The 16,445-nt window shown below is 42.4% G+C and overlaps 1 protein-coding gene across 2 annotated transcripts in view; it reads right to left on the reverse strand.

Moving 5' to 3' along the window:
• LOC118282529 (receptor-type tyrosine-protein phosphatase delta-like) overlaps positions 1-16,445 on the reverse strand; it is a 328,854-nt gene that overhangs the window by 201,690 nt on the left and 110,719 nt on the right. For both annotated transcript variants that reach the window (XM_047336023.1, XM_047336022.1), the window contains exon 5: positions 1,984-2,057. The gene's annotated coding sequence lies outside the window, so the exon portion shown is untranslated. The remainder of the gene's footprint in view (positions 1-1,983; positions 2,058-16,445) is intronic.

Raw genomic sequence — 16,445 nt, forward strand, 5'->3', positions numbered from 1 at the left:
TTACAGTAAGGTTGGTGAAGTGCCTAGGTGGTGAAGTGTAAGTGAAATGATGAGGCTGCAGGAGTCAATACGTTACAATGTGTTGTAAAAAATCTCATGTAAGAATTCATTTTTGGGGCTAAGTGACCCTGAAAATAGAATCATCCTAGTACTACATGCTCCCAGCACCGCCTACAGAGACATCGGCACTTGTCTCTTTGCAGGACACTGATGTATACTGTTTTTAAACCATTTATTTATATATGTAAAAGGGCTTCAACTCACGATTATTTTCATAATCGGTTAATCTGTCAATTATTTTCTCTATTAATCAATTAGTTTTTTGGTCCAAAAAAGTCATAAAATGTTGAAGATTGTCGATCGTGTTACCTCAAACCCCAAGATGATGTTTTGTTTTGTCAACACACCTAAGATATTCAGTTTACTATCATAGAGGAGCAAAGACACTAGAAAATATTTACATTTAAGAAGCTGAAATCTAAGAATTTTGACTTTTTCTTAAATAAAAACTACTTGAATAGATTCATTCAATTACTAATCGATTCATCGATTAACTGTTGCATCTCTAATATGTAATTTATTCTATGTATTTTGTCTTGATCCTGCGTCTGTAAAAAAGCATGATAGACAGAAATACGAGCAAGGGCCATGTCCCAATAATGAGACTCTGGGTTGGAACAGCCCTGACACAATTTGATCTCGAAATGGCACACTGCAAAACTTCTCCTCGCAGGTGCATTTCGTAGGCTCAGTGGAAATCCTATGGACATGTCGAGGAATGTTCGGGTTGTATGCCGGCCTCTGCCCTGGGAACAGTAGCTTGCAGCAACACAAGCACTCCCAATTACAGCAGCACCCGCAAGTCCTCTGGGGGGAAACCTTCGCACTACTCATTGAAGTGAAAAACAACACAGTTGTAGAGGGGGAACTACACTCTGACTGGAAAAGAACACAAAGTGCACTTTTATCAACCCGACTCAAACATTATTATGTGGATAGTGATTAGTGAACACGTTATAAATTTGTTTAATTTATAACACGTTGACTTATTTCTGTGTAGCTAAGCATTTGGGGTCATGCGATAATGTTAGTAATTTATTTGCAAATGGTATTATTATTTTCCATTGACTGGTTCTGGAGATGTGCGTGTGTGTGTGTTTTACATTTACTGTAACTAACTTGATGCAGATTTTTCTATTTATTATATAGTCCCTGTGTGTTTCCATGTGTAGCCAGGCCAAAATGTGGCGAACACACTTGTCGGTCAATCGAAACGCTGCGAGTGCTGTGAGTTTTATCTACAAAGTCTTAATGTAAAAAAAGATCTCAGATCAGCAGCAGCAATGGCGACTCCTGTACAGCAGAGGGCAGCATTAGCATGCTTTATGTGTGCCTCTGTGCTACACACACAGCAATGGCAGATATCTTTCAGCCAATTAAGCATCAGTCCGTTACAGTCGCCAAACCACAGCATCACTGATACTGATCTGCAAATGTATCTGAGGAAAAAATTGCTGGTCAGATCTGTTTAAATGTCATTGCAGCTGATGAATTTACTGTATGATATATCACGATTAAGAGATAGGAAGGGGGAGTTATTGTTTGCAATTTGCAGAACACGCAGCCTGGTTCAAAAGAGCAAATCAAACTTAACTTGTTTGCCGCAATTCTTATCTTATCTTGTCTTATTTCATATCAAATAATCAAAGTCTGACAGTTTTAAAATGAATTTACTGTGACTGAACAATAGATCATGCGCAGACATGTATTCTCTCCATGCATGCATCTATACTAACAACATTAAGTTGTCTGATTTCTATGGGCTGACATTATTATCTTGTTGATATCGCTAGGGGCATTGACATTTGAACAACGAAAACAGGATTTTGGTCACAGGTGATTGTCATAGATGGATTTCCTTTATTAAATAACACTATTTCAAGGGCATTCTTTTTTTTCTGGATAACAAAATGTGGACCTTACCCCCTTTGGAATAATCAATTGCGATCGCTGCCTCCGACCAGAGTGATGAAAGAAGAGAACTCCTCAGAATATCCCTGGAGGGAAAGAAAGAGAGAGAGAGAGAGAGAGAAAGAGAGAGGTCAGGACGTGTCAGTGTATTCCACCAACAATAACACTTACATCACTGCACTGTAGGTCAGTGCTTAGTCCACTACTGTAAGTGCTTGTTCACTTTAATCACCAGTGTAGAAAGTTTTACTTCCAAAATGTACAGACGACAGGATACAGATGACATATTTTGGATTTCTTAATATTGTCTGACATTGTTAACGTGTATTTAGTGCAAATGAATGTGGCCGTCACACAAAACTGCTACCTGAAGGATGAAGACCCACTTTTCCCTTGACTTCTTATTTTCAACAGCATTACGGTTAGAGTAAGAACCAGTTAACAAGACCAAAATAAAACTATGTGAATTCGGAGTTCCATAACACGTTTTGTTTTCGCTTTCTGTCTTGCAACTTTAAGCGCTCTTAAAATAACAATAGCACCAGAAAAGGCTTCTCTGTTTTCCCGCAGCATCAAATAGGTTAAAGAAATAAGATATAAATAAGAATAACGCAAATCTAGAGTAACACAGTCTTCACAGAGCGAGGAAGCTAGCTCGCATATCAGAAGGTTGTAGTTTTTTAAAGTTTTTAAAAGTTTTTTAGAAAGTGCATATATTCATTGGATGGAAATAATTGGCCAAAAATATAGTACACATCATGTTCTACTCATGCACGTTGTAAATTGGCTAGGTTTGTCAGTTTGTAAGTTAGACCTGTTTCGCAACATACCGTGCAAACAAGCTAATCTGCAGTCAGCGAGCAAAGTAGGTATGTCTCAAAATAGACAATTTGACCAAGCAACTAAAACTACTTTTATATTTCGCAAACTTGGAATTATTTTTATTTAAAGAATGTAACTATATTCTGATTACCAAGTATTTAAATTGTAACTGTAACTAAATGCAATGAATCATGCCGTCAACACGTAATCCGTTACTTTTGTTCTGTCTCTCCCCAACATTGATGATCATTTATTGAGCTGCATGAAGACAAGCATGATCTGAGGAGCGCTGCAGCATATTTGCATTCGCAAAACATGCTTTGTACTTTGAGAAGGTGATTCTTCCATTGTGCATAATGAGAACTGCTAAAAATAGACTCCTGCATGAATGCTGACAATGTCTCCTACACATACTGAAGACAGGATAGCAGGCTGTTTGGTTATGTCTGATTCTAAGTAATAATTTGTGACAGTGACTCTCTCTCATGCACAAGAACGCATGAATATGAGCCTGACACACACACACAAACACACTGATACACATTCACAACCAGTGATAAACCTACAGTGCACATACATGAAACCATAATTTATTTTGTCGGCCACTGGGTTCAAATTGACGACTGGAAAATAAATAATAGGGACCCCAAATGATGTCCAATGAGCACAGGGGCCCTCGGTATTCTCGAATACACACAGAGCGTCTTTGACAAACACGCACATATCAGTATTAACAGTCTTCCATGTTTGCTTGCTCAAAGACCGAGCAAGTCGAAGAAAAACGGAAGTACAGCGAATGCTTACAAAGTGTCTGACTGTACTCAAACGTCACACCAGCACTGCTGATTGACAGATCCCTGTTTGTTTTGCATGACACTGACACTGATAATTGGACGGTGGACACCGTTCCCCTCCTATCTGCTGTCCTCATGCATCTTCAAAGCCCCGCAAATGTGAATCTAGCTTGACTTTTTTTTGCATTTCAAGCCCTGCTTCACATTTTTTTCTCCACTTTGCTTAAGCACTTGATATGCAAAAATCACATGTTTGCTTTCAAGATCAAAGTTTCTCTCTCCCGGCCCCTTCTTCATTTTCTCCGTCTAAAAATGGACTCCTTTCATTATGCAAGCCAACAAAGAGCAGCGTCTGCTCATATAGCCCATTCCAAGCATACGAATTAATTAGCTTGTATAATTAGCTTAATGATTTGGAGAAACATGGCCATGGCCACCCAAGAAGCAATGCTAATGGACCCCTGTCTATTGCAATTAAAATGCCCATAACTTAACAATGGTTGCTTAGAAGTCCAGGTAACTGCTGTGAAAAAAGTATGTGGTGCAATAATCGATGTAGCATCATATGAGCTGATGTTGTGTTGATGAACGCCGTAGTGTCGATCACATTGTGAGGCTGTGTTGCAAGCGATGTGTTTGCATTGAATAATATTTTTTCCGAGGTGCAAACACCACTGGAAGACTGCGCACTAATGAGGTGTTCTTATTTCTCTCTATGACGATTGAGTTTAGAGCTGGCGGCACGCACGCTGCACTTAGACCTCAAATTATACATGAAATGTGATGTAATATGCTGAAAGTGTGAAACCTGCTTTAACTGTCACAAATTTACCTTCCATCTCTCTCATTGTGCCATTTGATACAAAATGCTATTGCCGGCCAGGTATTTTTTAAACTCCTTCTCTGTGTGAGCACGTACTTTGAAGTGCACAAGTTAGGACATGCTGTAGTGGACCAAAACTAGATAGTTCCTCTGCTCTCTGACAGTTGCATCGGCGTTCGTAGCTGCACCTCAGACATAAATCGCCCGTTTATGACCTTCTCCTGTACAGTAACCAATAGAGACACCAGCTCAACGCATAAAACCACCGGGATGTTACGGTTTCCAAAATCCATACTCAATTTCTAAAACGGCAGTCAAGTGGGAGTAGTTACAAAAAAGTCGAATCCTTATTTTTTATTTCATTTTTCTACTTATTTATCCGTTGTTGTTTTGTTTGTTTTGTTTGTTATTTTATTGAATGCCGTGAAGGTCACACCCAGTCATAAATGACTTGTAATTTACTGCTCACTTTGCTGCTGACAAAGCATTGGGTTATGGTGCCACTGGGCTTGTACAAACAGCATGGGAAATGGACTGTTGAATGGAGAGATTTTCAAGAGCACCAGTGTCGAGCCTGTGACCAAAAGTGGCAGTTGGAAACTTGGAAGATGTGAATTAAATAACTGTCTGGTTACATACACAGCCCAGAATTGAATCGTCTATGCGACTTTAAATACTACTTCGGTTGGTACCTCAGGAGTTCATTGCATATTCGTACTGTGACACAGGAGCAGCTACTGTAACTCGGTTATCAATCTTGCAAATGTTGCCTAATACCACACATTAAACTGCACCTGATATTCACGACGACAAAAATCATAAAAATCCATTTAACAGAGTTCAGCAATTAATATGAGCTAAGGCTGAAACAAATCTGCTATTAAATATTGTTTGCAATTTGGGGCCAGCGGGAAAAAAGGTGTTTACACTATCAATCGGTTAGAAACCGCTTTACACACAGCATCATTCATAGCCATGTTTCTGACCACCCAGCAAGCCGTCATTGTATTTCTGTGTAGGGCTTGTCGCTAACTCCATATGTCAAGGTTAATCAGTTTTTTTTTTAACTCCAAACAATCTAAAAAACAAGGTTGATGAGAGAAGTGACAGTGAGTCAAACAGTACAGTTTTGGGCTATGAAACCAAAACGAAAAGAGACGTCACGACGGAGCTGACACAGCACGTCAAAGAAATCATCGAGGCCTACATCTGTTCGATCATTTATACGTATGAGGGCAGAGACGAAACGGAACTCTCCAGGCAGCAAATTCTCAAATCACGCAGGTGCTAAGTATGGCTCAGCAGACTTGACTTTACCTTTCAACTTGTTTCAAGCACTTTGCTGAAGTAACAAACAACTGAGCGAAAATATCATTTTTTAGCGTTAAAGTGCATTGCGCTGCGGTTCCAGATTGTTACAGCGTTCCGTATGCCATCCCCTTGAAAGTCTTTTTTAATGAAACAATGTAAGGCAAATGTGTCATTAAGATTCACAGCAGTCCCGAACACTAATTGCACACAGGGTTTTTGATAACAATCTGTTTGTGTCTGTGTCTGCATGTCGCCAGCAGGTGCGATGCTATTCACTTGTGTGAGCGGAACATCACAGTCCCGGGGTTTGACACCATTGTGTCAAAAACTCTGTGCTCAGCTCGTCAGCTCTGGTGCGCTGTTCCCAAACAAGCCAGCTAAAAATGAGCATTTGGGAAGTGATCTGCCTTTCACTTCTCCTCGCTCTGTCTGTACCCACAGCTGCCTCAGTGGCACAGGGTGGCGTCACTGTCAGACGCAGATAGAATTAGTTATATAGTACATCATATGTCTATTTAGAATTGGCGTCATGCAACCCCCCGCCCAAAAAAGATGCGCTTCGGGTTGGAGGAGGTTTGATATTTCCGACACATTTGCATAGATTTGCAGTCGTCAGGCTGTTGTTGACAGGATATCACACATGCCGTGTGATCTTTCTCAGTGAGAAATGTTCCCATCCAAACTCACTTTACGAAGAAGCAACTTTTATTTAGGAGTTATATGCATCTTATTCATGAAATATAGGCATGAGTTAGGGCTCTATTTCTAAATCTGACCATTGATATCCTTCCTCCCTTAATGCAATGCTGTCCTCTGAGCTCAAGGGCTATTGGCACTTTTAAAACAAACTGAATTTTCCCATCGCTCTTTCTCCTAGAATGAAGATAATTGAAGGCTGCGGCCCAGGTGGTGAAGAATAGCCGATGGTAGACTTCATCTTTGCAAGGTTCCTTCCTCTTGTCTGCAGTCAAAGCCTCTTTTTTTTCTATCAGTCGAGTTTTCTACCATAGTGAAAACTCTCCATCACGCTGAAACTGCTCCTCCCCAAACACTAGGATAATCTGCTCAGCGTGCATACTATTAATCGTTTAAATATCTCATTAGCGCAACAGGATAAGCATGCTGTAAGTGCAGAGAGGGGAGTGAGTGGGTTAGTGTGTGGCAGTCAGAAAGTGAGAGGACGTAGAGTAGGAGAAAAAGGTAAGGGCCTAGGAGAGATCAGATGCGATGGTGAAACTCAGTATGTAACAGGAAGATGGGGTGAGAAAGGACAGGATGAGGGGGAAAAAAAAAATTATGGCTAAAGTAGGAGAACCCGATAAAGAGAAGGAGGGAGGCAGAGAAAGGAAAGGAGCACAGTTCCATCTGCCTTTGGCACTCTAAGGAAACTCTACGCCACTACGTTCTGTCTCTTTTTCCAGTCACTTTTGGAAAATGTGATAGCATTGATCATCTTCTTAAAAGACTGCTTTTCCTGTCACCGTATCACCTCATGTCATTAAGATGACAGGTTGAGTTGCCTTAAAAGGTTTCTCTTATGCCCCGCAAGCTATTAGGTTGCCTTCCACATTCTTGCCTCGCTTAATTTGGTGGGACGACTGACGAACATAAGAATGCTTAATCGTCCCGTCGTATTGGTTTTTAGCGATCGGCCCTCTTTTAAAATCCGATTTAGAGAAAGAGTGCAAAGTCAGGCGACCAAATCTTGTCACAACTGTAATGGATTGTGAGCCATTCAGCGGCAGTGGGTATGTTCACGTGAATTGAGATGCTTTGTAATTGGAAACACATGATCATCAATCTGAACCAGGTAATTCCATCACATTCGTCGCCTCCTCGACAGATATTCCATTTCTACTGTCCTGATGCATTACTTCTTTGACGCTCACACCCCCACGTTTCCCCAAGGAGTTCCCCCTCTCAAATCTCTTGAGTACAGGCAGGAAGAATAAAGCAAATAGATTTTGTTCTCCAAATCGCTCACATTTCCTCTACTATAAATCCACTTTTCTCCGCATAAATCTCTGGGAAGTTCGGGCTGCCCTGTGCCTCCGCTTATTAGCCAACCAGGGATCAATTTATCACCTTTGCGGACAAAGAATGGAGGCGTCGGGGGATTCTCCCTACGCCTTTGATTTATGGAGTCGGAAGAGAGGCAGGGCATTTTTGGGTCATGCAAATTTTTCTCGGCACAAGTGCCTGCCCCTCCTACTCCTCCTTTGTGTTGAATTAATTCATTTGGCAGCGGGAGAATGACCGGAATTTGTAAGTAAGCCAAGTGGCTAGAGTGTGAACGAGAAGGTTAGGCGTGCTCAGGTTAGTGGTAATGATGGTGCGCCGTGAAAAGCACTGACCGTGCATGAAATGTGGATTATCCACCTTCTTGCAGAGATGGCTGAATTTAGGGTTGTTGGATTTGACCGCATGTTTCTCAAACTCCTGACTCGCCATGGATGCTTTCACACAGTTATGTGCCTTCACCACTAGTCTGTGCTATTGGTCTAGCAAATTCGGCCTCCGCTCTTGTGACCCACTTTTTTTCTTTCCATGCAAGGAGCTACGGCGAGGTGGGAGCCCCACCTCACCTGCACTTAGTGGTTTGGCAAAGGAACTACAGTGCCATGCTCCTGCTCTGCAACTCCTTCATTTGCAATTGTCCTCATGTAAACGGTGGGCTGGGGACGGGGGCTAGTGGGCGATGTATTTCTTGTGCAGTAGCAGGGCTTTCAGTGAGGTTGATGGAGTGTTGCTGGTTCTGCATAGCGGTCGGTTACAAGGCAGGTTTGAAACATTGCATCACATATTGTTTGGTATGCTAGTGTGATTGAACCTCTTATCATCCGACGCTATAGAGAGAGGGAATGGGGGAATAAGACTCTGTTCTGAGGTTGTACAGTCGCGCACTCTTTTGTCAAAACACTCATTCTTTTTGTAAGTTGTGTGTGTGTGTGTGTGCATAAGCCACGAGTGTGCGTTCTTTTGGACATCTGACAGAATACAGACTAAAATACAAAGTACGCACACATATTCATGTGTTACTCTATTTGGCAGCTCTTTCAGATGTTGGAATTTGACAACCCCCGACTGAATTGCACGCCCCTGAAATCAACCCAAACTCCATCTTGTTTCCTTTTCTATACATGTCATAACTACAAGCTGTGTGCAGGCTCCACTTCACAATTCACTCGCCACTGCCTTGGCTATCATCCACACTCCTCATAACAAATGAGCCCACACCGGCTAGCAGATCTCTCCAGCGCCAACCGGTGCAGCCACATCTTTGTCATCTTGTCTCTCTCCTCTGCCCCTCCCTTTTGCTTTTTATACCCTGTTTCGGGCACACTCTTGCCTTCCCTGTGGCTGAGAGAACAAGACTCGCTGTTTGCTGAGTGGGCAGTGGCGAGCGGAGGAGGAAAGAAGAGAGAAATATAGAAGGAAAGGTGCAGAAGGAGGAGGGAGAGAAGGAAGAGAGTTATCTAACAGGATTAAAGGAGAACAATGGAATGGAGAGCACTTAAAATACTTATGACATGAGCCCTCTTGCAAAAAGGAGGGGATGAGTAACAATGGCTGAATCACTCTTGAGGCTCTCTGTCTCAACACAATATGCTCTCTCGCTCACCTTCTTCCACTCTCTCTCCCTCTCTCTCTATTGCCACTTCTGTCTCTCTTTCATTCTCCTTCTATCTCCCCCCTTCGGCTTCATTTTCACTTACCGGCCAGGGGATTTGATGGATCTCAGAGGAGTCATGTTAATAATGTGTGTGAGAGAGAGTTGCTTTAATTAACCAAAGAAAGAAAAGGTTTTTGAATTCAACTGGAATGACAAGAGCTTCCACCAGCATAGCTGGACTAATCCTTGGGCAGATATTGTTGGATTGAGGTGGAGGAAATTGGTGTGGGGGAGAAATTGGAGGTGGGGGTGGATGAGGATGTAATGATGAGGAGGTGCGAAGAGATACCACATTTCAGGAGTAGGGGAATTGTGATCTGGTGGGGTGAAAAAAGCGTGAATGAATGGTATTCAGATTTAGTTTGAGAGAGAGAGCGAGACAAAATCAGATATCTGGCAAAAGGCTTAACAAATCCAGTGTGTAAGCAAGGGATAGTTTGAAAGATGGAGCAGTTGCTGTCAAGAATTGAACTAGAACAACTGCTTGCCCCACTTCTGTCCGATACCAGAGAGAGAGAGACAGAGAGGGAGCACATAAAAGGATTCCACAGCAAGGCCAAATAAATGTCTAAGTTACCTTTACCGGTCTGCTACACTCAAGTGCGCGAGTATTGAGACGTCGACAGCAAATTAGAACAAATACCCTTCCCCTCACCCTGGCCATATGGGAATCAGAAAGGTGGAACAAGATGACACATTTCCTCTGGGTGGATGGAACTTTCGGGAGAGAATAGCACTTCAAACGATCGGCGTGCCTCGCCAGCTTCCCTGCCCGTCTGACTCTCAGAGATAGTAGCCGTCTGGCAGCTTGGCTGAAAACTCGCACACACAGATGCGCTCCTTTGCACACAGGTGTGGGAGTACACCAGCTTTTGCATAAGCACACACAAACTCCTCTTCTACCGTACTCCGCAAACATCAATTCTTACCCCAAAATACACACACAGACGCACAGCCTCCACCTTTTGTAAATGAAGACGTGGCAAATCCTTTGTCCAAAGCTCGGCGACTGCCTACATTTTAAGTCGATTTTAATGCAGGGAACTAATGTGTTTACACTTGCTATCAAAAGACGCCGCTCGGCACATACCATCGGTGGATGAGGTCTCTGGAGTTGCCGCTTCCTCTCTTTTTATATCACATAACAAACATGTGACGGCAGTCGAAGAAAAACTCTCCAGCCTTTTGTAAATAGGGCACCATTTGAATATTTCACACACAGCTTGCGCTTATTGAGCATTCATTCCTTTTGAAAAATGTGACTCCTTCCAAAACGAAGAGAGGAAAAAAAAAACACGTATATGAAAGCATCTAAGTAAATAGACTTTCGGTGGGTCCATGTACGTGCTTGCGAATGCAGGTATGGTGTATTATGTCCTTCGCAAAAAGACAAACCGCGTCCTTGATAGTTATGTAAGGGATGCATTTTAATGACAATAAGATCATGGCAGTATGCGCGATATAATGACGACTTGGCCGCCTGTAAATTGACTGAGAGATTTGGGTTTTGGTGCTGACTCTCCAAAGAGAGGACTTAAGGAGCTTCAGGGATTTGAAAGTTGAAAGATAAAGACGCTGTTATACTGAGTGCCTCAATTTTCACTTCTGCGCCATCACAAGAATCATTAGGCTGGAAAAAAAAAAGCTGATGGACTAACTGAAAGGTGTAATCAGTGGTTTACTGAGGGTGGACTGGGAAAGTGGAAAAGGAGGTAGGAGATGGAGAGAAACCTTCACATATGAAGGAGGTTTACATTTTTTTTTATTTTTTTTAAACTCAGTGACCAGACGGCGTGCTGACGTATTCTGAATCCTCGCTGACACACTCCTGATGTGTGACAGGGAGGGGGACAGATGGGAAGAGCAGAGGGACAAATAAATGTAGGGAAGGGTGAATAAAGGCAGAGAGGAGCTGTTCGAGGAGAGGATATGAACGGAAAAGGTATAGGAAGAAGGCAGAGAATGGACAGAATCGCCACATGCCCTAAGAACTCTCAAGTTTGCTCATGTGACCTTTAGCAAGGCCCACTGCCACTGAGCAGCTTCATCGGAGTGTCAAATTATTACAGCACTGGGCAACTCGCAGGTGTAAAGGTGCGAATGGGTGAGACCCTTTCTCACCCTGCAACTTCTCCCTAAGGCTGTTCCTGGAAAGAAGAGTGTTTTCTTAGTCGACATGCCTTGTCTGAGGATTAAACTAAAAAAAAAAAAGCAAGCTATTTCAGCTTGAAATACAGGAAGCAACATGCATTTACATCAGAGACAGTAAGGTCAAGGACATTTTGCAATGCATGATTGCAGCTGACCTGAGGCCTGTGATCAAGTGAGCCGCGTCATCATACACCATTCACAAGTGACTGACAAGATACCAAAGAGAAAGTTGCGTCACTGGAAGGAGGGAGGGAGGAAGGCAGTGAGGAAAAGACACCGTGTCGAGAGGCAGCATGAGGATGGAAGGAAGACTATTAAAGCACGGGATGCAACCTGAAAGGGCTACAGCGAGACAGAAACACAGCCAGAGAAGGACAGGCAGGAGACAATATGAATGGATATTAGGGAAAGGGTATATTCACCTGCTGTCGATATGGATGAAGACGGGGAAGAGGAAGGGAAGGGAGGTGGGGTGGGAGGAGAGGGTCTAAAAGTAAGGAAGAGTGTGCAAGAGAGAGATAGGGGGTTCTTACTCTCCTCTGGGAGACTCAAAAAAGAAAATGAGAAAGACAGGTGAGATAGAGAAAGTGAATGGGAGAGAATGGCGATGGGACTATGGAGAAATGTGGGATAAAAGAAAGGAGAGAGAGCAGGAACATTTTTTGGGGAGGAGAGCAGAGATAAAAAAAATAGAGAAGGAGACAGAAGGAAAGACATTCCGAACAAGTCCAAACTATCGCGCTGGAACATACTTATCTCCCAAAGTGCAGACAGTGCATTATCGCCACCGGTACTAAAAACAGCCTGAATCAACAATAAATGAAATCCGGGCACAGGTAAACCCCATGCAGTGTTTCAAGCACAGAGGAATCAGCGCCGACGAAGGAAGTGCGATGTTGAGAGGATGCAGCCGCGCGAACCATTTCTCATTATCTGCCGCGCATCAGTTATTAACGCGGTGTCCATTCGAAACATCTAATTAATGCAGATAGCCAAATGCCAAACCTGATGAAATACCGTGATGAGGGATTAGCTGGAATAACAAACACTCTGACCGGCATAACTTTGTCTTCCTGATTAGGTCGCAGAGAGAGGAGGGCAAAGCATTTCTGGATCACTTAAGTCTCTCTTCCTCTTTTTTTTCTCCCTCTTTTTCTCCTCCTACCTCCACTTCACTGTCCTTAATGAAGACTTTCTCCTTCTGCCATGTGCCCCCATTCTCCCAGCTCCCCTCCCCTCAGATGTTGAGCGCTGTCCTAATTCTATTCTGATGGATGGAGAGGGGGAAAGGCTCATTAAAAATTGCTTTGCTGATTGTGCTGTTGCTGCGCGCGTATGTATGTATGTGTGTGTGTAAGATGAAATGGGACTTGGAGCATCTTACTGCCGTGCTTTGCCTTTGCATGGGTTTTTACATTACAGTTCATGAGGAGACAATAGCCTCGAGAAAACAAGGATGCCGCTACTTAGAGCCAGAAAAACCAAGCCCAGATTGGCAATGGTAGAGAGATCAAGTCTTGAGCAAGGTTAAAGTACATGTGGTATTTACTTCACGTCGAAAGAACAATAGGTGAAGGGGAGTTAAAGGAGGGGGATGAACCAGAACTGACAGTTGTGTAATGCGGTGCATTTCCCTCCTGGAGGAAAAGTGTCCTCTAGCCAACGAAAACATAACCGAACTTGGAATCCGTTTCATGGCGGAGAACATGCAATTCCCACACTGTCAGGGAAGGGACTGTTTGCTGTTGAGCGTTGCACAGCGTGTTCAGAGATAGCTGGACTGCTATCCTGAGCGGCATCGGGGACTTTTAGTCAAGTTTGTAGATGAAGCAGCGTCTTAGAGGAGTGTATCAACATTTTAGGAAATTATACATTCTCTTTCCAAGAGTTAGATTAGAGGGTCTATATCCCTCCGATACCAGCGCATTAAATATGAATCTAGGTCCAGCAGGCCTAGTTTAGTATAAAAGGGTGGAAGGGGGAGATAGTGAGCCTGGATATGTCCACATTTCTAGCTTTAAAGGTGCTTGGTGGTGTATTTTGGAACTTTAGAGAGACCCAGGCTGGCTGTTTACCCATGTTTCCAGTCTTTATGCTTAGCTAAGCTGATTGACTCGAGGCTCTAGCACATATTAATGCACAGATGTGAGGTTTATCAGTTTTGTCCCCATCTAACTCTCAGCAAGAAAGATAATTCCTTTCTTCCTATCGCAAAATTTAACTACTAATTTAAAGTGTGGAGACATTTAAAGACATTAAACTTTTTCAAATCCCCAAAAAGTAATTTTGGCAGTGTTTCAATGCACTACAACTTGCCAATTTTGAACAAGGCAGTATAAAAAGCAAATGTGGACTAAATTGACTGAAAGGAAAGAGCCCAAACAAACAATCATTTTGGATGAACCATAATACACCCCAAAGTGCAGGTTATGGTTCCAATCATTTGCATTCTGTAGATTTAAACAGAGGCAGAAATTACTGTACAGGTTCTCCTTCCTCAGGTAGACATGTCAGCAAAGTCTTCCGCTGGTGATGCAGAACAGACACTTAATTGGGGGACAGTCATAGTTTCTCTAAAACCCCATGCACTTTGAAAGACTGTCACAAACATAATATCTGCTCTGATGACCTGTAATCGCTGCTTTACAGTGCCACTATCAATGAGAAAAATGACAGGTATATGTTTAACCAATACTGTCACAGGCCCGCTTCTTTTCATCAAACATAAAATTCTGTAAAATCGTCTGTTCATTATTATAAACAATAAGTTCATACATTAGTGTACAGACAGTAATAGCTTTTCATAAATCACCAATCATTCAGTTCAGTAAAAATAATAAATGTAATAAAGATGACACAAATGCAGAAATAAAAGTTATTTTCGCTCAGCTTTGATACGCTCAAAACTAAAGATATTTTTCTGCTGCAAAGGTTATGCTAAATTAAATCCCCATTAGACGCATGTCTGCATGAACAGAGTTCTGACTATCAGCATCAACAGGCGATCACCTCTTTCTCAGAAATGTTCAAAGCCACGGAATGCGGCTCGCTGCGTACCGAGACACCACATAGTGCGCTCACAGATTGCAATTGCGATTGTAAAAGAAAAGCACTTAAACACTTGACACGGCGAGTTAAGTGCTTGTTGCTACAAGGTGCACAGGTCACCATTCAGAAAGCGTCTCCATGGCCTGTGCAGAATGAACCTTCACCTGGTGCACCATGCACAAACTGTAGCTCCCTGAAGGATCATAGGAAGACGTTTTCCCTCGCACAGAGAGCGGCACTTAAGGTGGCTTTTAAGACACAACATGCTTTTCAAATTCTTGCACGTGACAGTGATTCGACGATATTTGCAGGGTGGGTGTTGTCAAACCCAGCAATTCCTATCCACAGTGACTAAAGAATGTGAGGCCATTCTACTTTAGCACATTCCTTACTGAGGTGCACTTATAATATATAATATATATAATATAATAGTAACACACAAAAAACTAGAAAGATTTACTGTTGATTATTTTCTTTCTTTCTTTTTCCTTTTACTGTTTTGATCCAGAAAGTCTCAACTGGCTGTCACAATTTTCCAACAACCACATTCGCTAATTCAAAGTGCTTTGTTTTTCTTACCAACTGTCAAAAATCGAAAGACAAGGCTGTCACGGAACACACCAAAAACACAGCAAATACTAAAATCAGAAAAGCATCTTTTTTTGGACCATTTAGCTTGAATTTTTGAGTTTTTCGGTCGGTGTCACTTCACTCACTCTTACATACCATGTTTCCTCTTCTACACTATAATCACTGTGATGATCTGTATAAATAGCTCTCAGCTCCTGTGTCCTCCCACATGAGATCCAACATGCATAATACTCTTTCACTTATGGGCTCTGCTGCGAAGACACGATCTCACACATATCACTGCTGGGGATAAGCATCCCCTTGCAATTAACAGGCCACGAGCTCCATGTATCTCTTGAAATATGTAAAGGCTTGCAACCTACATTTCACCACCATACCACTATGTTAACAAAGTATAGGTGTGCCACCACACACATTCTCAATCAAACAGGCTATTTCACATATCCATGTGCAAGTATCCGCGGTCTCCATTTATTTTCTTGCAAAAAAATGATGTTCATGAATGTGATTCAGTGCACCATTTAAAGCTTTGCATCACTACATTAAAGTGACAATGTGAGAGGAGACACATGGGAATTGTCTCTTCCGTGCCTGCTTCTCTTCCTCAGAGCTTGCTTCACTCTCACGCTCTGAAGACGACTGTTTCCTTTTCCTCTTTTCTTTTTTTTCTTTCTTTTTACGGTCCTCGCTGTGTGCACAATGCTTCAAATTAGTTAATTGCGGACAGTGAGGCGAGAACCAACCTATTTGCTTCAGACTTAATTCCTCACATTTGCAATTCAAGCCGAGACAAGGAAGTGGGAAAGTACTTTGCGAGTCTGGTGAATGTATAATTGTTGCCCAGCATGTGACAGTGAGAGCTAGCATAGTATAGACTGCTTGCACATACCATTACACCCATACACATATGGCATGTTCAAACACTTGAAAGCGAATGCACTTGACAGCTAAAGTGATGCAGTATGACTGTGAAAATGAGCACAGCAGCCATAGGGGGCCCATGGCAGGACGTATTTAATGCTATGAGGGTTTTTTTAGAAAACTATTTACAGGACTATCATTTCTTTTCTTTTCACTCACACTCATCCCCACATTGAGTGTGTCCAAAGCACAGAAAACATGTATTTTTCCCGCACGATTACCATCCTAATCACTGTACTTTCCATGTGGGAAGCTGCTTTATATGAAAAGTGAAGGCTTCATGAATAGTGTGTTTGTGTGTTGCGTACGTGCATAGTATAGTTTGAAAGGGTTACAGGGT

The sequence above is a fragment of the Scophthalmus maximus genome, chromosome 12, assembly GCF_022379125.1.
Source record: "Scophthalmus maximus strain ysfricsl-2021 chromosome 12, ASM2237912v1, whole genome shotgun sequence".
In the NCBI taxonomy this organism is placed as follows: Eukaryota; Metazoa; Chordata; class Actinopteri; order Pleuronectiformes; family Scophthalmidae; genus Scophthalmus; species Scophthalmus maximus.